We start from the raw sequence: 22,417 nt of genomic DNA, 5'->3' as shown, positions 1-22,417 counted from the left end.
ATTCCCAGGGAAGCACAGAGTGAAAGTTACAATGAACTTTATAAATGCTAAACTGTATACATTTCTTTCTTTCTTTTTCACGTTCTATTTTTTTATTATTATTTTAAATTGTTTTCCTATTACAGTTGTCCCATTTTCCCCTGTTTTCTCTCTCTCCTCTGCTCTACCTACCTCCCCAAGGCAAGGTGTACTAGGTGGCTCAGTGTCCATCAGCCAGAAAATCCAGTAACTTTTTCAATGAAATAAAAAGCCTTATATGGAGGAGTATATGAAACCACTGTGGTCCGAAGCCATACTTTAGGTAGACCATCCAGGTAGACATTCAATTCAGTATGAATTTAAAAAGGCAACTTGGCCAGTCATTTTAGGATTGTTAAAAAATTAAGCACCATAGAACTGTATGACTGTATTAATTGAGGGTGAGAATAAGCATTATATTTTCTCTGGGAGCTTTGAATGAATTATGGTGTTGAATTGTTTGCTTATTGGTATTGCCAAGACATCATTTCCAAGTCTTCCTTATTGGTTCCTTACTGACCCAAAGGAACTTTCCCAAAGATATTCTCTCAATCCAACTGCAATCAAACCAATATATAATTGACACTGTTTTCCCTATAAAATACGTGAAGTACACATTTTAATTTATTGTTAATTTACTGTGAAAAATGTCATTATCCAAATATAGCACACTGTTTACACAATTTTGTGTCAGAGAGAAAACATTTGAGTATTAACAAAAGTCAAAATAATTTATGGTTACTGGTACCTTCCATGGGGACAGAGACCTACAGCTGGATTGTATCTCTATGTATCACAATGAAGCCACAGATGGAAAATATGTTCCTTATGCTATCTTGGTAGATCTAGAACCTGGGGCTATGAACTCTGTTTGTTCATGTCCTTTTGACCAGATCTTTAGAACAAACCACTTTGTTTCTGGTCAGTCTGGGACAGGCAACAACTGGATCAAGAGTCGCTATACAAAAGGAGCTGAACTGGTTGATTAAGTCCTGGACATGGTGTGGAAAGAGTCTGAGAGCTGTGACTGCCCACAGGGCTTCTAGCTGTCCCACTCACTGGGTGGGAACACAGGATCTGGAATGGACACCTTGCTCATCAGCAAGATCCTTGAGGAGTATCCTGACAACATCATGAACACTTTCAGTGTGGTACGCTTACCCAAAGTGTCTGACACTGTGGTGGAGCCCTATAATGCTACCCTCTCGGTCCAACGGTTGGTAGAGAATACTGATGAGACCTGCATTGATAACAAGGCCCTCTGCTTCCACATCCTCAAGCTGACTGACCACACCAGCCTATGGGAACCCAGGCACTCAGTCTCAGCTATCATGAGGGGTGTCACCACCTGCCTTCGCTTCCCTGGCCAGCTCGATCCTGACCTTTGCAAGCTAGCAGTCAACATGGTGCCCTTCTCACGCCTCTACTTCTTCATACTTGGCTTTGTTTCTCTAAAGAGCCATGGAAGCCAGCAGTATTGGGCCCTCACTGTACCCAAACTTAGCAGGTATTTGATTCCAAGAACATGGTGGCTACCTGTGACCCCCACCATGGCTACTGTCTTCAGTGGGCGGATGCCCATGAAGGAGGTAAATAAGCAGATGCTCAACATGCAAAACAAGAATAGCAGTTACTTTATGGAGTGGATCCCCAACAATGTTAAGACATCTGTTTGACACCTTGCCCTGTGGCCTGCAGATGGCAGTTATCTTCATTACTAACAGTATAGACATCCAGGAGCTGTTCAAGCGCATCTCGCAGAAGTTCACGGCCGTGTTCTGCAGGAAGGCCTCCCCGCACTGGTATGTGGACAAGGAGGGCATGGACGAGATGGAGTTCACCAAGGTGGAGAGCAACATGAACAACCTTGTCTCCGAGTACCAGCAGTACCAGGACACCACCGCAGAAGAGGAGGAGGCTTTCGGTGAGGAGGCCAAAGGCCATGCCCCAACACTTGAACTTCTCAAGTTGCCTCCTCCTTCTTCAACTGCCCCTTTCTTCTCCCTCAGAATATGCGTCTTCGGTCTATTTTTCTTAGGGGTGGGGTGGGGAGGCAGATTCTAGAAAAGTGCTTAGCACAGGCACTCAATAGATGTTTGTTGTTTGTGGACTGTTTCCTCTCTCCACTCTGGGAAGTGTAGATTTCTGCCATTCTGGGTAACCTTGTATTTTCTTCTAGTGCCCACTCCTCCTATCGGTCCAGTTAATATTTCCCTCTGTTTTCAAGATAATTCTCCAAGAAGCTGGGTCTCATCCAGATCCCACCTAGAACCATGTGATGAAACACCACCCTAAACCCATGTGGTAGCCAAGGGGGAAGGTAACCACGCTACCTTAGCAGGTATAAGTCCCTACAAGGAATGGGTGGGGTGTCCCATTCTGGAGCAGTTTTGGAGAGTGGGATTCAGGCTATTAAAGTTCTAGTTTCCAGATATTTTTCCCTGCTCTTCTCTCTGCTTTGGCAGATATGTTAACAGTATTATCTCCATTTTCAATCTCCTTCCAAGTTCTGTCCTGAACTCTGTTTCCTTTGCCAGTCTTCCCTTCTCTGTCAAGTGGGATCCTTCCCTCTTCCACTGTTACCTCCCTCTTCCATTGGATCCTTTCCTTTCTCTGGATGGAGAAGGGGATAAAGGAGGAAGAGACTGACCAGCCTTAGTCCCTAAACTTCCAGAAAGGCCCTCCCCACCCCACCTTTTCATACCCCCAAAGGAATATCAGTTCTGCTTTATGTGTATGAAAAGGTGTGTACTGCCACCTGAATGTTGAAGTTATTCCCCATAGGAGAGGGGACAGGACACCCTCCATTTTTTGGCAACAATCATCTCTTCTTTTGCTATTGCCATAGTCTTATCCTACACTTCAAATTTCTCTTTTGTGTTGAACTTGCATATTTTTTATTCATATTGAAAAAAATTACATTGCCCCAAGAGCCTCAAATAAATGAAAATTCAAAATAAAATTCTGTGTTCCAACAAAACTTTATTTATAAAAGTGGTAGTTGGCTGAATTTGGTCTGCAAGCCATAGCTTACTGACCCCTGTATTATTAGAGGGTTGAGGCTTGGGCTCCAGCGTGAATGCTGGAGGATTGGAATAGTCTTTGTGGGAAACAAGAGAGAGAGCATGGATCTGGAACAAGGAAAAGCACACAGGTGGAGCTGAGGGTTCAGCTGGTATTAGAAAGAATGTGTTGGTGGTGGTCCCATTTGCATTGTTTTTCAAGCCTCTAGCAATTCTTAGTACTTCCTCCTCTGTGATCAGAGAGCATTGCTTTCAATCCTGACTAATCGCAGCTGTCTCTCCCTCTGGACTGTGGACATTTTGAGGGGCAAAGTCCTTGTCTAATTTTTTTCATAGCCTAATTTTTCTCAGTTTCCAGCTAATGACCACATTCTTTAGCAGTAGGCATTTTCCATTCACCTCACTTCACACAGTGAGAGCCCTCCCCGCAACCTGAGCCCTGATTGCCAGGCCTGTCTCACTTCATGTTGAATCTACCCAGGCCTGTCTCACTCTCTGAGCCCTGGTGACTAATGTGGTGACTGTGGCTGGTCAGAGAAGATGAAGTCATGTTGCAATTATGGCTCCACACGCACGCACCCACTGTTATATCTGTTTTGTCCCCCATCTTCCTGTCTTCAGAACAAAAAAACTCTCTGACTTCACATGGCCCACACAGCTGTCCAACTGGCTGCAAACACAGACATGAGTGAAGTCAGCGAAAGGATGAGTCACTGCACAACAGTGTCATTTACACTTGTCCCCACCCCCCTCTCCTTCAGATGGGTATTTACTGCTTGAGAAGGAGCCCTTTGCCACACCCCCAAGGACAATGTGCAAGGGAGAGCCTCTTGAGGGTGGAAGTAACTTACTTGGCAAAGGGATTGTTCACTACTGTTCCACCTAGTTGAGTAATGAGGTGATGGTAGGATTTAAGGGGCATAGACAATTGGCTGAGTTGCTTGTGGTATTTAAATCTAGAAAAAAAGACTCACAATATACAATTCAAGACCCAAATCCTTATAATTTAGTTATAGCCTAATAATATTTCCTGAATCACAACACCAAGTAAAGCTATAACCAGGAAATCTCATAAGAACCAATGGTAATGTTATTCTCTGCTGCTATTGATTCATGAAACACCCTGCAAATGGGCATCCTTGCAAGGCATATGGCATTGCCTGATCATCTGAACTGAGGCTGTTAGGTTTTATCATGATCAACATTTTATTTGATCAATGTTGGCATGGATTTAAAATCTATGATGAAGAACAATAATATCAATGATATCATTAATAAAAAATTATGTTCACCTTTCTTAAGGGTGATGCCATTCAGAATATGAGAAACTTAGACTGGATGAAACACACTGACAGCATTTCCTTCTTCTCTTGCTCTCGGCCATCCTTCTGTAATCATCACCCTTGCATCTCCTCTTTCAAGGTTCTCTTTCCTCCTCTGTGTAACAGGCCTCCCAGGGGACTGCTCTTGGATTCTCAGACTGAGGAGGAGAGAGACAGGCAAGACTGAGGCTGGAGCAGCAGCTGCTGGTCCACCCTGTTGCCAAGGCTTGGCACCAGGTTCCTGGGGAAGGAGCAGGCACCTGGTTCACACAGGACCAGCACAGCTGGTCCAGCTTTTGACTGGCAGAGCGTGGCTTCCTTCGTCACCAAAGTGACTGTCCCTGTGATCTTGCTACAGCCTGCTGAAACCAAGAGGGACAGAGTGAAAGCGGTACACCTCAGCAGAGCAGGTGCAAGTCACATTTCACTAATGAACAATGGACATTTTGCACACAGGGAGGCTTTGATCTGAGAGTAAATAGCTCTTCTGTTGGACAGGATGTTGGCCGAGGCAGGCAGCAGTAAGAAGCATGGGGAAGGATCCTTTCTTCCAGGAAGTCAGTATGAGAGCAATCACCAAATACTACTTGCAGAGTCAAACACTCCCATTCTGAGACCTTTTTGGGAGAAAGCAATGTGTTTGTGGAAGTCTTTTAGTTGATTCTATATTTGGATCCCCCAAATGAGTAATGCATTTTTTCTATATTAAACTTAAATCTCTTCTACTGATCAGTTTCATTTCTGCTTTATGGATGTACATAGAGATGAAGTCAGAGCTGAGACTAGAACCCAAGCCTGTCCGGGGTCTGTGCCTCTGTGTCATGTCACCCTGATGATGTTTGCAATCATGCGTGGGAGTGATTCTGTTTTAGGCAAGGGACAAATTATCTATCCTCCTCTTTAAGGTGAGGACTTCCCATCATCTCACCTTCCTTTCCCCACAACCTGCTTTCAGAGGATGACCTGACCTGAGACTGTGTGTGAATTTAAGCCAGTGTATTTCTATACTTGTATCTCAATTATTCCCTCTCAGTTTTCATTGAGGGGTATAGATTGTTGGGCAAGGGAATTTATCCTCCATAAAATGGATGAGGGAGGGGCACTTAGAAGGAGAGTAAAGAGGGAATGTCCATATAAGGAAAAGGTCTCCTTGGGGCAACGAGCAATGCCAGAGAACCAGAGGCATATTCTCTCCATATGAACATGGTGAGAATGGCTGATGAGTCAGGAGATAAGCCTCAAATAAGGAAACCAGTGCAAGCAAATTATTGCTCAAAAGCTGGATATGCCAGGAGGCAGGTGGATTCATAGCAGTAAAAATATAACTACCACTTCCATCCAAGATGGAGGCATAGACAGACACGCTGCATCTCCTTCCACAACTAAGAAGGAATATAACTACCTCAAAACTAGAAACAACCAGAAGTTCCAGAAAACCAAGCTGCATGGAAGTCCAACAAACAAAGATATAAAGAAGAAATACTCATCCAGACAGGTAGGAGGGGCAGAGCCTGGGCATAGAGAAGGTGGTGTGGTGGTAGCAGCAGCGGTGGCAGAGGTAGGCTGGCAGAAAGCGCAGTTACACGTTTTAAAAAGTGGGGAGGGACATCTGGGGAGCATTCCTAGCTCCTGACCAGACCACGCAGCTCATGGTCCCAGCGCTAGGTAATATCAAGCCTCATTGTTTCTGACTGTGCAAACCAGTGGGGGTTGGGGCGGAGGAAGAAACTGCCAGTCTCTCAGCAGAATCCGCTTGTTTAAAGGGCCCCCAGGGTCCTAGAATGTCCACAGACTCACCCACTCTGGGAATGATGGCCAGGGCAACAGCTAGGGAGGTGCCAGTCCCATATGAAAGTGGGAGGAGTGCCTGGAAAAGGGGCAAGTGCTGAGCAAGTGGCATTGTTCCCTCTCAGACCCCACCTGCACACACAGCACCACAACATGGTGAAATGGGTCACCCTGTACTGACGAATCCCTAAGGCTCAGCCCCTTACAACGTAACAGGAGCAACAGCTCTACCTAAGACACAGAGGCAAACAAACACAGAAGCCTGTCAACATGAGGAGACAGAGAGGTATAACCCAAAAGAGGGAACGAATCAAGGTTCCAGCAGGAGAACTAAGCGACAAGGAGATAGCCAACCTAACAGATGAGGAGAAAGCCAACCTAACAGATGCAGAATTCCAAACACCAGTGATAAAGGTGCTCATAGTCTTGACAGATACGCTTGAGTACAGCAAACGCATAAGGGAAGAAGTGAAGGCTGTGCTAAGTGAAGTGAAGGAAAATCCACACAATACCAATGGTGAAGGGAAGGAAACTGTGATTCAAATCAATTATTTGGCACGTGAGGAAGAAAACAACAGTCAGCCAGTACAGAATGAGGAAACAAAAATTGAAAAAAATGAGGAGAGCCTTAGGAACCTCTGGGACAAATTTAAATGTGCCAATATCTGAATCATAGGAGTGACAGAAGGAGAAGAGGAAGAGCAAGAAATTGAAAGCTTATGTGAAAAAATAATGGAGGAAAACTTCCCTAACTTTGTGAAAGAAATAGACATACAAATCCAGGAATCACAGAGAGTCCCAAACAAGCTAGACCCAAAGAGAACCACACCGAGACACATCATAATTAAAATGCCAAAGGTTAAAGATAAAGAGAGAATCTTAAAAGCAGCACGAGAAAAGCAGAGAGTTACCTACAAAGGGATGCCTATAAGACTATCAGCTGATTTCTCAAAAGAAACTTTGCAGGCAAGAAGGGACTGGCAAGCTGTATTCAATGTGATGAAAAGAAAGAACCTACAACCAACATTACTCTATCCAGCAAACTGTCATTTAGAATGGAAAGGCAGATGAAGTGCTTCCCAGACAAGGTAAAGCTAAAGGAGTTCATCATCACCAAGCCATTATTATATGAAATGTCAAAGGGACTTACTTAAGAAAAAGAAGATCAAAATTATGAACATTAAAATGACAACAAACTCACAACTATCAACAACTGACTTTAAAAAGTACAAACAAAATCCAACTAAGTAAACCAGAATAGGAACAGAATCATAGGTATGGGGATCATTTGGAGGGTTATTAGCTGGGAGGGGGAAGGGGGAGAAATGGGGAAATGGTGCAGGGATTAAGAAGCATAATTGGTTGGTACAAAATATACAGGGGGGGAGTTAAGGATAATGTAGGAAGGGGTGAAGCCGAAGAACTTATATGCATGACCCATGGACATGAACTAAGTGGGGTGGGATTGTTGGAGGGAAGGGGGTTACTGGGCAGAGGGGAGCAAAGGGAAAAAAGAATTGGAGCTACTATAACAACATAATAAAATATACCTAAAAAAAATAACTACATGGTTACTGTCCATAGACCTGTATAACAGGGCATCATTTCTGTAGAGCAGATACTGAACCTGAACTCATGCCCAAGGCAGAGGAAAATACCTGCCTAAGCCTGAGCATTTGAGAGAGGGTTATGCAGTAACCCTCCATGAGGGAAAGGTAGAGAGACATGGATTTAACCTAATGTGAAGCCCTGATTGGGTAGCTCATTTGTTTGGAGTCTCGTCCCATGCACCAGTAGGGCTCAATCCTCAGTCAGGGCACATATCTAGATTTCAAGTTCAGTCTCTGGTCAGGGTGTTTTAGGAAGGCAGCTGATCAATGTTGCTCTCTCTCTCTCAAGTCAATAAATGTATCCACAGGTGAAGATTAAAAAAAAAACAAAACCCCAATGTGGAAAGGTCTCAAGACCTTGTGTCAGCAAGGGCTCTGTGTGCCTGGGAAGGTGTTTGTATGGTCAGGTTCAGAACAAGTGGGGCATGTAATGTTTCAGAGGGACAAACATCAGTCTTTTCAAATCCTGCTATTGCTCTTGGGTAGGCGCTTGTTTAGGATACTTGACAGCAGATAACTGAGTCTAGTGGTTACACAACTGTCAGGATTGGTTCAGGACTCAAACAAAGTCAAACTAGGAATATTCAGAGCTCTGTGAATTCAGAGGAACAAAGCTAAGGAAGGCAAGGATGGATTCCATATAGTTGCTGGTAACACTTCACACTCTTTTTTTTTCACTCCTTCTTTCCCCTTATCAAGACATATCTCTCCAATGTATCATACTTCTCTGGATCTAGCTGTTTTTTAAGGAACTAATCAATTAATTTGGCAGGAACATTGTGGCTAACTGGATTGTACTATCATTATTAGACAGAAACAACTTGGCATAGAAGTGGGAATGGGCAAGATAAGTGAATTTACTCAAAGGAATGTGAAAGTTGGGTATCAGGTGTGTGTGTGTGTGTGTGTAAGAGATAGAGAGAGAGAGAGAGAGAGAGAGAGAGGGAGGGAGGGAGGGAGGGTCAACATGAAAAACCTCTCTCCATAAGAATTGGAGATAAGGCTGATGTTATATTAAGGGTCCCTCGATGTAGGAAGCTCCTGAACTCTTTATCACCATCAGAACATTATTGCCACCCAATGGCCTGCCTGCTGTACAGTATGCCTCATTGTTAAGGGTTTTCAAGAGCACTCTACTTCACAACAATCTTATTTTTCCTAATCAATTACATTTTAGTACATGGATTATATTTTCCATTTTTTCTACAAATTTGTATTTTTGAATTTATTTGACATTTACTTCCATTAAAAAAAAGTTTCTGAGACTCATCTTTCCCTTTGCTATTTTTAACACTTTGAAAATGCACCATTGAGTCAATAGTGATGACCAATTTTCTACTTACTATTATTTTTGATTTTAACTCTGTTCTTCATTCTAAATCTTTCTGGTGGATTTGGGCTCTTTAAATCTGAAATGCCTTGCTTTTCTACCTATTGGTGGGCCCCAAGCATTTCTATCTTAGATTCTAAGTTGGTAAATGCCAATTCTTTTTCTTATGGTTTCCCAGAGAGGTTGGTATTCAGATCTACCCACAGATTTCACTGTGCTTCCCCATTTCAAATTTCATCTACCATTTAACATTTAGTTTCTCCATGTCTTTTTTGGTCTTTCTTTGGGTCTCTTTTATAGTTCTTTCATTTAATTTTGCTTTGCTATGGTTAGAAAGTTTGTACTGGGATTTCCTGTTACCTTTGTTGTGCAGTATATATGCATTTTGCATAGTTCTGTAATTTGTATTTTTACTTTCGTTGCAATTCCCAGTTGCATAAATGTCTCTTCCTGCCCTCAGGACATTGGTTTGTAAACCATTTAGATTTGCTTGTTTAGTCCTTTCTTCTTCATTTTCATCAGAGATTCTGTGGGTTCGAAGGGTACACAGATGGTAGTCCTCCAAAGCCTTCCTTGTCCATTTTTGACTTGCTGGGCAGTTTCTCCCTCGTTCTTCCTTCGGCATGGACTTCCTTGGCCCAGGCCTCCCTGCCAGAGAGGCTGGGGACAATTAGAGAAGAACCTTGAAATCTGTCACATGGTAACAACAAAATCCCAGGAAGAGCTTATTTCATTTTTTTGTTGTGAAGTTGGCAGCAGATGGGGAGGCAGAGCAGAGCAAGATCTTAATTTTGTGAACAAAATTGTTCTTCACTTCATGAGCCTTGGGAGACTAGATCAGAAAACCTGAAGCATTTATTTATGTCTCTCCTCTGTTGATCGAAATGTGATCTGTATGCAAACCTCCAATAGCTTGAGGTCCTTTCAAAGATAAAGATTGTTTCCCATCTCCCCAGCATCTAGCACAGCACAGTCTGGAATGTAACTGTGGTTAGTATGTATAGCTGAACAAATAAATATTTTCCCCCAATGCTCTATATGATAGGCATTCAGTAACTTTATGAGTCACTAAAATATATTTAAAAATCATTGGCTCCACACCTTTTTGGTCCATGTGAACCCTGTCCATTTTTTTTCTCAATTACATCTAATTCTTGATTTTGTCTTTTGTAAGCAAATATTAAAAAAACTGGGATTGTTCAGTTTTTCTCACCAGAGCTTAGGAGAACTGGACTGAAAGGGTAGTTAACACATTGAGTGAGTATTTGCTAACAAACCTGGCTGGGATGAATATTAGCTCTGAGATTGTGAAGGAGACAGATGGGGAGCCATCAGTTTATTTTATCTGTGCAGAGTATCAGCTTCCCTTGAAACTTTCTCTTATGTTGTCCTCCACATTGATCAGCAGACAAAGCAGCTCACTTCTAGATCTCTATTTAACTTCATTCTGCACAGACACAGAAAAGGTAGTGCTTTCTTTCCAATCTTGATGGCAGATAATTCATGTTAACCCAGTATTACCCTTGGCAATATAAGATTATTTGAATATAAAGTCATAATAAGATTAATACTTTAATACTCCTAAGAATTATTTGCTTAAAGCTAGAGGGGGTAAAATTCAGCATTTTGAGTAATTCTGTTAAAAAAGTAATATCCTTATGTATATGTATAAAATGGTGGCATAGTAATCCTTCTTACCTTTTAGTATATGTCTCTCCTCACTTTCCCTCCAGCCCTTCCCCAATAAAGTACTACTTTGAGCAATATGTGAAACATGGAATCTTGGATCATTTGAAAATTAAATAGCAAATTATATCAGTAAGAATATCTGAAGAATTTTAGGTTGTAAGAGTAATAGAGAAAGAATGAACAAATACATTGAGTACCTGGCACATAGTAGGTGCTCAATAACTGTGAACTTTATAAATGAATGTTGATGCTGAGCCCACAAATATGAAAACAAAGCAGCAGTGTAGAAGCATACACGCACTAGGGAATAAAGGGGACAAAATGCCGTGTGTAGGAAGTAATCTCAAATGGTTTCCATTTGTTCTTCTGAAACTCAGGAAGAACTTTCTAGAACACAACAGATTTAAGTGAACTTGATGTGATATAAATTAGTGGTAGTCATGGTTGTAGCTGTTCAAACGACATGTCACCTTCAAAATCTTGTCATTGTTTTTGGTCAAGCTTTTATTCTTCTTTGTATTATATGTTTTCTACCCTTGAGATTTGGGAAAAATCATATATGTTTTACAAAAAAAGAATATCGGAATGAAAGAATTAACCAAAGATCCCCTTCATTTTATAATTGTCTCATTGTGCTCACACATTGCTTCTAGGCTTTTCTTTTCCTTTTTTTTTTTTTTTTCTTTTTTTTGTTCTTGACATTAAGTAATTTTAAACTCAAGTGAAAAACAACTTCTGATTTTTTCTGGGAAAGAAGTGAATCCCTCATTCCAATGTTGTGGTTCTTTGATTAGTAGGAGATGCTTTCATTATGCTGCTAACCACTAAGTATGTTCACTCAAAATTAATCTGTGACATTAATAAATAACAAGCACTGTCATTATAATTGCAGAGGAATTAAATCTTGACCTTGTGCCCTAAGGACCAATAAAGCTGCACTCATTTAGAGATAGTTTTGGAGTCAAAGGTTCCTCATTTAAAATGCCCACATCCAATTCTTTAGAGTTCAGCTTGGCATCATTAGCTGAGTCTTCCTGCTACATCTCCAGAGACAGAGACAGGCCCTTAAGCAGCATTTGACCTAATTGCGTTGTTTGTATTAACAGCCCCTCCCAAACTTGAACTTATTTGGAAAGGTTCCTTTTTCTTTGTTGTGCCTCTAGCCCCCAGAATGACTTGAACTTCTGCTACCTGTCGTTTCCTTTCTGAACCTGGCTTTTCACTACAACTTTGTTCTTAGGAGTTTTCAGCTGTGACTGCGGAACACCATAAAAATGGATTGAAAAATTTAGCCTGACTCTAAAATTACTTTCCCATTATCACATCTCACTACTTTCTTTCAAGCATGACCATTTTTCCCACCTATGACCTATGCATTTTCTCTGCCTTCGCTCATGTGGTTAACTCTACATAGAAGGCCTTCTCCCCACTCTGCCTATTTAAATTTTAACCTTTCTTCAATGACCAGCTAGTAGTTCACCCTCTCCATGAAATCCTTCTGGATTCTGGTGGCTGGAGACACACCCTCCCTTCTCTGCACTCCCATGGCTTTTCAGGGATTCCCCATGGCCATTGCCACACACTTCAGTGTAACACCCTGAGGGTACCTTGGTGTCAATCTCCCAGTATTACTAGGCTGTTCCCATTTTAAGAGATGAGACTGCTTTCTCAGTGGTTTCCAACTGAGGGCCTTCTTAGAGAAGTTGTTCAGATTATTGACTGAAGACACCAGTATGGCTGGGAATAAAATGATCTGTTTACTAGACTACCCCCTCCCCATTTTCAACTGGATTTTGAAATTACATAGACATAGCAGCTGTAAAATGCAAATGACTTACCCTCTTCCTCAGATACTTTATATAAACCATCAAAATTGTAAGTATAAAGAAGCACCAGAATATTTGTAGGTGCATGCCTGTGCTTTGGGGGAAACATAAGTTGAAGTTTTGACAAACTGATTAAAATATAATAATAACCCCGTGGTGTGTGTGGCCTATTATTTTGGGCAAAATCTCCTGTGTCCTGGGAAAGGTTGCCTTGGTTTCTCTAAAACCCAAGACAAGTATCACCCTCTAAGTTTGGCTTCGATTCAAATTTCCTAGAGTAACAGCTGCGCCCTTGGGGTGCTGACTCACTACCTCCTTCACTCTTGTTAAACTCTGGTACCAGCACATCTACTGTGACTTTTTTTTTTGTCTCCAAAGAATACATAGCCACATCAGAGAAGAACTTTGTCCAACTTTTTTCCCCAGTGCCTGCTAATTTTAAAGTTCTTTTATAGCTGAAGGAAGAGTTCTACACCCTCAGAATGAAATTTAATTGCTATTTCATAAACTTTCAACGAAATTCTGCTTCCCTCTTTGGGAAATAAGGGATCTTAATGGTGCAAATGCTTTCAATTGATTAATAAAACTTTAATAGTAAATTAGATCTAAAGAAACAAATTCTATTCAGAAAATCCACCCACTGCACATAATAAAATTATAACAAGAAAATCCAGAGAAATAAATCACAGACCCTGCCCTTAGTAACTTAAGACATCAGCAGATACTGAAAAATTAAAAGTGTCAAGAGGAATATAGAATAGGTATTGTAAAGAAAATATAAAATGAGACCTTCAGTCGGCCTGCGAGCCAAGTGTCACTGGTTCGATTCCCAGTCAGGGCACATGACTAGGTTGCATGTCAGGTCCCCAGTTGCGGGCACGAGTGAGAGGCAACCACACAGTGATGTTTCTCTCCCTCTCTTTCTCCTTTCCCCTCTCTCTAAAAATAAACAAACAAATAATTTAATTTAAAAAAATTATCTTATTAGAAAAAAAAATGAGACCTTCAGTAGTGTCACAAGAATATTGGCACAATTAATAAGATAATATGTTTTAAAAACTTGGGGATACCTTGATGAAAATGATGTTTCTGTTGAGTGGGGATACCAACAGTAGTTTCATCATTGGCTTATTGTGTGGAATAAATGAATTACTAGAGGAGAGGCATCTGGAATACTGGCTGGCACATGGGCAGTTATTTTCAATGACCTTTTCTCATCTCTTATAAGTTATTTTGAAGCTCTTTACAAATATTTGCTATATTGCCACCATTTCCCTAACAGGGAGAAGGATTGGTAATAGTCATTCCAATTACATAAAATATTTTACAATGAAGGATTAGGCCACCTGGAGCTATCAAGCTATCATAATTAAGAAAAGAAAAATCCTTAAGGCTTCATAATATGTTCACAACAATTTAACTAAAGGAAGAGTGCTTTAGTATCAAATACGTATTCTTCACACACCAAGTGTTTGATGGGCTTTCAAAGGTTCATGTAAGTTAAGCAGGTCTTGGATGAAGCACTGTACCGTATCGTATTGGCAGCCGTCCGTCTCGAGAGATGATGGTGTAGCTTCTTAAGAGTCTATCTGCACCACCGAGAATGGCTGTGCAGTCCGACTCGGGAGTGACACGGTATCTGTCTCCTCCCGTGTTGAATCGACATCTTGCGATGACGCTGGAGTGTCCTCTCCAGTGAAGCTGAAGCTACAGAGCCTGGGCAGGGTGATATGGAGGGTCTGCTGTTGCCCATGCAGCAGACCCCCCCTCTCTTCGCAGCTGAAGGGTCCAAGGGAAAGACGGAGTCAATACAGCTTGGCTTCAGGTGCGCCGCAGGAGTTGCCGGTGTTGACTACAACGTCAAACCGCCTTAGGGACTCCGGCTCCGGATTTTCTGTCGGGGTTTACTCCCTTAGCCTTTCCCCTGAAGAGGTATGCCGCAAGGCAGCGGAGGTTTTTTGGAGTCAGAGTTTTCCTTCTCTGATGTGCCCTGACTGGAAGATCGAACCAGCGACACTTAGCTCGCAGGCCGACGCTCAATCCACTGAGCCAAACCAGCCAGGGCAAAGCACTGTACCAAAGCTGACCATATTGAATAACAGGAACTGAGTCTTCTAGATGATCAAAACCAGACCTAGGGAATGAAAACATAAACTGAGCATATATTACTTATTGCTATGTCAATTAAATAAAATCAATTGATTGCTTAATTATTCACTGTTGTTGTGTTGATGATAAGTAATGTAGGTACAGCTATTCACTTTCAATTTATTTTTTAATCACACAGCATGGCCAGGGTGTTATAGTGGGGAGAGCCTAGCTGTGTGACCTTGAACTTGTTATTATCAACACTGGGCAGAAGTTTCACTCTAAAATTGGAGTGTACCTCTCCTCTTTCTTCCTAAACTAAAATGCCATAACTCTAGAGCAGAGATTTCTGACCTTTTCTTTTTTTTAAAAATCTCATGGCACACATAAACTAATTACTAAAATTCTGTAGCATAACAAAAAATATATTTTTTGCTGATGTGACAAAAAAAACAAAACAAAACCAGGTATAATTTTGATTCATTCAAACTGGACAGCTATTGCCGTGTTGGCTGTTGTCATTTTTTAATTTGACAGTCTAAGGGAAAAGAGGTCAGTGTCTCTGACTAAATAGCCAGATATTGCATGTTTTAAAAATTCTTGTGGCACACACCTGTTGAGATAGAATTATATTATGGATACTGTAGAAGAATGGTTTGCCACACATTTGAAAGTTTCTTTTAAAAAGAAGAGTTTAAAGTGTGTGTGTAACAAAGTGCAGAGCCTTGCTCAATGTTGATTTGTCAAAAGATTACAATTTAGTCCTTGAAATAAACGTTTCCCGAAATAACAGCATTTGGGAAACTTTGAGCTCTGTTTTAGTCCTTTCACAGGAACTAAGAGGTCTTTCATATTCTGAAGGCAGAATACTGAGTAATAGAAGAAACAAGAAGTCCTCAGTCCCCATCGCTCTGCCTCGGGACCCACTGGACTATTATTAGCATGGGATACAAAATAGATTTGGTAAACATTGGAAAAGTCTTGCCAAGCAGCATCTCAAAGACATATGGTCTTTTGTAAGTGCCATAATCATTATAAACAAGCAAGATGTTCTAATTAAGAAGAAATCTTTGTAAGGCAACTTGTTCTATAACTTAGCACTGAGGTTCTGAAACAGACAGGCAAAACTTGGGGGGTTGGGTAACCCCTGTTCCTTCTTCCATCCAGACTCTTTAAGACTGAAACCGAGAGCTGCCATCTCTACGTTGACCACTAGAGGGAGGGCGACTACGTGGAATTACTTAGCTATGGGACTGGTTTCTCCAATCCGATTACATGGTCACCCTTGCCTCCTCACCCTGGTCTTCCCAACAAATCAGTCTATCACAGAAACTGATTTTCTTTGGCTTTTAGAGGGAGTAAAAATGTAGGGGAATGTGTTTCATCAATGAGTATCAGGCCTATCTTTTATGTTTAGTGAGGTTATGGTGTGGATGTTTTTTTCTTAATTTTATAAACCTCACCTAAGCACAATACAGAACTGGTTGAATGATGAAATGAGGGGATGAGTAAACGGCCATTTTTCTAACTTTTCCTGCCTGTGCAGTGTGCCTGGATTTTCCAATATAAGATTATCTCTCTTGGGTTAAAGAATTGAATCTTTCTAATACTTTCATGGAATAATGTTTTGACTAGAAGAACTATGATAAATTTTCCAACCCTAAAATTCTATGATTCTATCTCGCCTCAATTGGAGTATTAACCTCCTGAGAGTAAAGAACTACGTCTTAGATTTAACATCTACTTCCAAGACTGATCCATTAGAAGATGCTCACTGAAGAGTCCATCATTGAAATGATAGATAAGGCTGGCTTGTTTAGATGATTATTTACCATCTAGGAAAACAAGAAGGAACAGAACATAGTTTCTCAAGGTATGTAACTGTATTTACTCAATATTTTCTTAACCTGTACTCCTTTTCTCCTCACTATAACCGCCTCCCACAACATACATACAACTATATACCTATCCTAGGCACACATATCCCATGCCCCAAACATACTCACATGAACACAAATGCAGATTCTGAGGCAAAATTTATTTTTCCAAACAACATTGTGTTAAACAACAAGCAATTGTGGAAAACAAGTCTTTCTTATCTTCGTAAAGCAATAACAAAGAGTACAATCATTTTTTTAGAAAAAGAACTATTTATGATTCCCTAGTGAGAGAGGTATTTATAGATCTTTTATAATAATAATCAAAAAAGGCAGAGACTTAGAAAAGTTTAGAGATGATAGTGATATTAAAAATCACCTCTTCTCTTTCTTTTTCTTTAAACAAAGGGAAGAAACTGATGCTGAGGAATCACAGAGGTGGTCATTGGTGAGTTGGCTCTGAGTCCATTCTGTAACATCTCATAATAGAAATATCAGTGCAACCTGGCCCTAGCATTTAGAAGTTGATCTTTCTACCAGATTTGGAAGCCAAACTATGTAAGTCCTTAGAATTTGGAAAGGAAGCTCAGTTGGAAAATATTCCTAAATAAAACATGAACTAGGGCTTAAAAAGTAAGCTTTCCATAAAGAGCATACTTTATGGAAACAAAATAGGAAACAAAAATGCCTAAAAATAAACCGTGGAATAAGAAGACTTTGTTGTTACTAGTTTAGAGCCGTTAATAACAAAGATGTAAACATTAAATAAATGCATGGTTTATATCCTGCTTTTGATTGAGTCATAGGAAGGACTACAAATAGAGACATAGGATAGAATTGAGGCTGCTTTGTGTTTAATTTGATACTGCCCCTTTAATATAGAGAATGCAAAAAATATCAAAACTTACCATAATTATCTTAATACTAATAATGGAGTTGTTTGGTGAGACTACAAATTCAATTAATTCTAATGCTGGCTCCAGTAAGCTCTTTATGAGTCTAAAGGGATTATTAATACAGCAAAGTTTGAAAGATTGAATCACAATAACAATTTCTTGCAAGATTTTTGAAGCTTTGAGCAGGTTTGCTTTCATGAAAATAATAATCTATTAACCTTACCCAGTAGCAGGAGCAAGCTTGGAAGAGAGGAAGCAAAGGGATGAGAGACAAAAGGCAGAGGTGGAATAATATGCCTCACTCTTATTTACTGTCCAAGAGAAAGTCAATGCCAATGTCAAGGATTTTTTGTTTTTGTTTTCTTGTTTGTTTTGTTTGTTTTTTTTTAGCAGACCTCAAAAAGATAAGTTCTGTGTAGGATCCTTTTTGTAAGACCATGATATTTAGCAAGACTGGAAAAGTCTGGGGCCTCTTTTGGTCCCTGCATGCAACTGTAGATACAGTGACTCAATCAGTCTTTACACCTAGGCACCAAGATTGGACAAGTGTGTCAAAGTGGCACACATGGTGGTGCTGGTGGCAGCAGTGAAGGGACATTTCATAATCTGGCACTAAAGAAAATAGTGAAAATACTTATTTGAGAAGGCCCCTGAAAAAGCAGCAGCAAAGTCTCTACTGGTTTATTAATTAAGTTAGGTCTAAATATTACATGTATTATGGGCAGAATACTCTCACTTAGGAGTCAATACAGTCTTCAAGACACAGATAGTAAGGCAAATCTCATCCTTAGTCTGAGTCTTTATCCTTTTAAAAAATATTCTAGGTTTGCATGCCTAAACTGAATTATTTGCTTCTTCTATTATATTACACAAGAAACTATAGGAGCCAACATTTTTCTAGTGTCATATTATGTGGTATAAGGGTTGTGCAATCTTTGCTATAAAAAATGCCATCTATAACCCATGTTGTCACACTTCTTGTCTTCACCATTGTGAATGTATACATCACATCTCCCAGTTTGTGGTAGGTTCCCCCTTGCACGAGTGTGAGCTATTTATTCAACCACCTAGTCCCAAGGACAGGTCTCATGGAGGCCTTAACCCTGGTTGATTGATCATGTAGTGAAACAGTAACTGTAAATTTCTCTTTTCTGGATGCGTTAAGTTCCCAGGCTTCACTAGCAATACTGCCAATTTGCCACATGCTAATTAGCCTAGGCTCAGAGACAGGTAACCCATCATCTTTATGCAGGGTGACCCCTTGTCTCCCCTGCTGGCCTTCCACAACTGATCTGTTCCTTTTTGCAGATGCCTGTGGTCTGCTCCCTCAGCATACTGGAAAGGGCTGGTCATTTCCTCCCCTAGTTAAAGACAATATGGCTGAGCCTGCAGGCATAGAGCTATTAGAATGACCATTTCTTAAATACAATCAAGCCCTTTCTTTATGGGCTTTTTCTGTTATTCTGCTTCCCCAAGACTTCTTTGCATATCTATGGGGATGAAAGTGGTGCCTTAGGCACTTCAAAGATCCTCTGAAGGAAAGGCTAGGAGTCTTTGAAAATCCTGTTGTTCCACCCTCCACTCTGCACAGGACTCACAGGTTTCACAGACCTCACTGATGTTGCTGTATTTCTCTTCACATCCGGCTTTCTTTCTGGAGGAGTGAAGGAGCAGGGTGAGTCGGATTGAAGGAGTAGGGAGGCATTTTCTTGTATTGTCCTTATTTTGAGTCATAGGGAAGGGAATGGAGTTTAGAAATACCCATTATCCCTGGTAACATAGAAATGTTACATTCAGGTAAGTTTGACTAACAATGAGAAGAGAAAATGGGAGTGGGGGTAATAAGAAAACACACTTCTTGGGTCATGAGCAGCGCAGTTAGATCAGCTTGTCTTCCAGGCAGTGAGGTTTCTCCTCTCTTCCCTTAGCATAACCATTTATTACACTGGGAAACACAATTTCTGTTGAGTTAGGTCTGACATTTGTTTTTGACTAACTTTTGGCATCTGAATCCAAAACGACCCAGTTTTTCTCTATCACGTCAACTTTTTAAGGTACAGGATACCATCCCTTTGTCCCCCAAATCATACAAAATGTACATACAAAGGAAAATAAAGAAAAAATTACCTGAATAGACTGTTTACTTAGGGTTATTTTATTCATATAAAAGCTATATATTGTTACTGTCAGTCAAATTGTGTACAAGTAGTAAAGTTCTGCTACCAAACATACATATTAAGGTATTTTATCTTTTTAAATGACAGGCTAGAAATGCCAAAATGAGATACTTGATACAGTCTCCTTCAGTTGGTAAAACTTTAACAAATTGCTTCATGAGACCCAGTTTTATGTGCAAAGGTGGGAATATAATGTTCTTTCTCTCAACGAGTGGCTCATGTAGAATGTTTGGATCACCAGGTTTGAGGTCAGATCTTGGAGGCCAATTTGACTCCACCCAAAGCTTCTCATGAACTCTGCTGTCCCACATACACAGAAAACAGGGGTACTTGGTGTATCCACATTGCTAACCAAGAAGGAAGCAGACCATTTTAAGGTCAACACAGATGATCCAATTGTGCTTATGGTATTGCAACAGATCAATGACACTATGTGTTCATATTTTTCATGAAAACAAACTGAATGTCCAATTGGAACTGCATCAAATAAACTGCCATTGTGGAGGAGGACACACATCAAGCTCTGCTTTGAGCTATCGATGAACAGTCGCCATTCAGTTGCGTTCTAGATTGGAATTCCCAATTCCTCCATTAAACCATGTATGTTATGGCAATACACAAAGCCACTGTCACTTTTAAAGTGCTACAGAAATGTACTTTCTCTTGATCTAAGGATGCCTTCGCTCCTTTTTCAACAAGTTCTTCTCATACAATCCTGATGCTGGGAGTTCTGAAGCCTTTTGGGATAGTCCCAAATCTCATGCCATATTATTCAACTCATGCTGATCAAATCTCTTACAAACTGAGTCATCTTCAATTTCAAAATCTTCATCGTTGCTGTCACCTAGTTCTTCACCATACTCCTGTTTCTTGAAAGAGGGTAGTTCAATGAAAACTAGCACTGGGATTTCAGCTGAATGAGGCACTGGGTGTATAGCTGATGGTAGACTAGGATACTCTATTTTACATTTATTTTTCTTGTTATATCCTGACGTTTTCACTCTACAACAGTAACAGTCACTTGAATGATCTCTGGGCTCTTGCCAAACCATAGATATACCAAATGGCTATTTATCATGTGTTCTCTTTGTTCACATCCATAAACTTGACACACTGCTTGCACACCTTGTAAGGGGCCCAAGACTTATCTTGATCACCAAGTTTTACTTTAAAATATGCAAAATAGGCTTGCCTGACAAATGCGCTGATGTTTGTCCTTTGACTGGGACTGGTGAAACTGCCACAGATATAACAAAATGAATCAGGATTGTTTAGGCACTTACAACGAGAAATAGCAGAAGCAGACACGATCTGAAGGAAAGGAAATAAGTATGTATGTAAATAAAAAAATAAATTCTGGTAACTCCTTGTATACAGACAAGAACTCGGACTATACTTAGGAATACCATTCACTGTATAGAGTGGCACATGACCTCTCACCACACTGTCTCATGTGTAACTGAATAGCCTAGACAAGTATGAACCTGTCGCTGATCTCCAAGGTCATCCCCCACCCCTCCCCATTCGAGGGAGGTTTGCTCTCAGCCAATAGGAGAGCACTAGTGCTTCCCTCGATCCAGGCTCGATCCAGCCTAGGGTGTTTGCATTAAGATAAGCTGTACAGAAAAAAACTTGATGTGATAGGAGAAAACTAACTGAGGTTTTGAAATCAGCATGCCTAGTTAAGTCTGAAACAGCTGAAAAATCGTAATCAATAGAAATTATGTTAAAAATTGTTCCCCTGTGTTACCACTGCATTTTTTTTCCTGGCTTTTCAAATTAGGAAACCAAGAGCGGCAATTTCTCGTGTGGTCAGGTGAATCCCTGGTTTTCACCAGGACACAAATGTAACAGCATTTTTGCGTCTCCTGTGTATTGGTCTTTCAAGATCCTGGAAAGAGAGAAGGGGTGTCATAAGAAATCAGAATGGAAAGTAGCTCTGGCATCCCTGGAGAATGCCTTCCCACAGAAGGTGTCCCCTGGATGCTGCCATCAAGGAGGCCAGCTTCTCTAGATCCTGAAGTCGACAGGTCCTGGAGTGGAAACAAGTGCAGGTTCATGATTGTTGGGGGAAATGTGGACATTGCAAATGTCCAGTAGGCCAGAAGACATATGATATTATGTGAGCAATAAAGTCAAGAGGGAGAGAATTGAAGCAAAAATTGCTCATCTGATTTCTGAAACTCACAACAAAAGGGTTACTGAGAATGACTGACTATCCTGAGCCTTTCCACCTGGTCTTGAGCTGGGGCTTCTCCCAGTGACCCAAATTGGGTTATTTGGGGCAGAAGAGAAGTTGTCCACTTGGTCTCCACCTGACTCAGTGATTTTGGTGGTGAGGGGGACAAGACAGAATCTGGGAGAGAGGAAGACTACTGAGGAGAAGGGAATGCCAAGGAGATGTTTCTGATGGTGGAGCAGCTGGCATTCTGCTCTCATATAGGCTGGCTGGCCCAGGAGGATCCTAATTACTACACAACTGCTACCTCCGTAATCACTGTGACAGGAATGGTGTGGGCCGGAAAATGTGAGCTGGAGCTGGTTGATGCTGAAGAGGATGTTGGAATCACTGTTTTGTTACCAGCTGTCTGCTGAGGTTGAACCAGATGCCACCAAGAATAGGGCCAGACCCTCCTGCCTCATCTCCAGGGGTGCACCAGCCCCAGCCTGCCAGTCTCTCTCTGGACCCTCTGGCCAGAGGGAGTGGGCAGGCTTCCAGGTAGGCATGTAGGACAGTTCTTTCGACAGGAAGCCAGAGGAGGAATTCAGAAAT

At 41.0% G+C, this 22,417-nt stretch overlaps 1 pseudogene; it reads left to right on the top strand.

Moving 5' to 3' along the window:
- Positions 1–791: 791 nt before the first annotated feature.
- Positions 792–22,239, top strand: LOC150015358 (tubulin beta chain pseudogene; annotated as a pseudogene).
- The last annotated feature ends 178 nt before the right edge of the window (positions 22,240–22,417 follow it).

The sequence above is a fragment of the Furipterus horrens genome, unplaced genomic scaffold (genome assembly GCF_987537825.1).
Source record: "Furipterus horrens unplaced genomic scaffold, mFurHor1.1.pri manual_scaffold_3, whole genome shotgun sequence".
NCBI lineage: Eukaryota > Metazoa > Chordata > Mammalia > Chiroptera > Furipteridae > Furipterus > Furipterus horrens.
The sequence above is the reverse complement of the archived record's forward strand: the minus strand, read 5'-3'. Positions and strand labels throughout refer to the sequence as shown.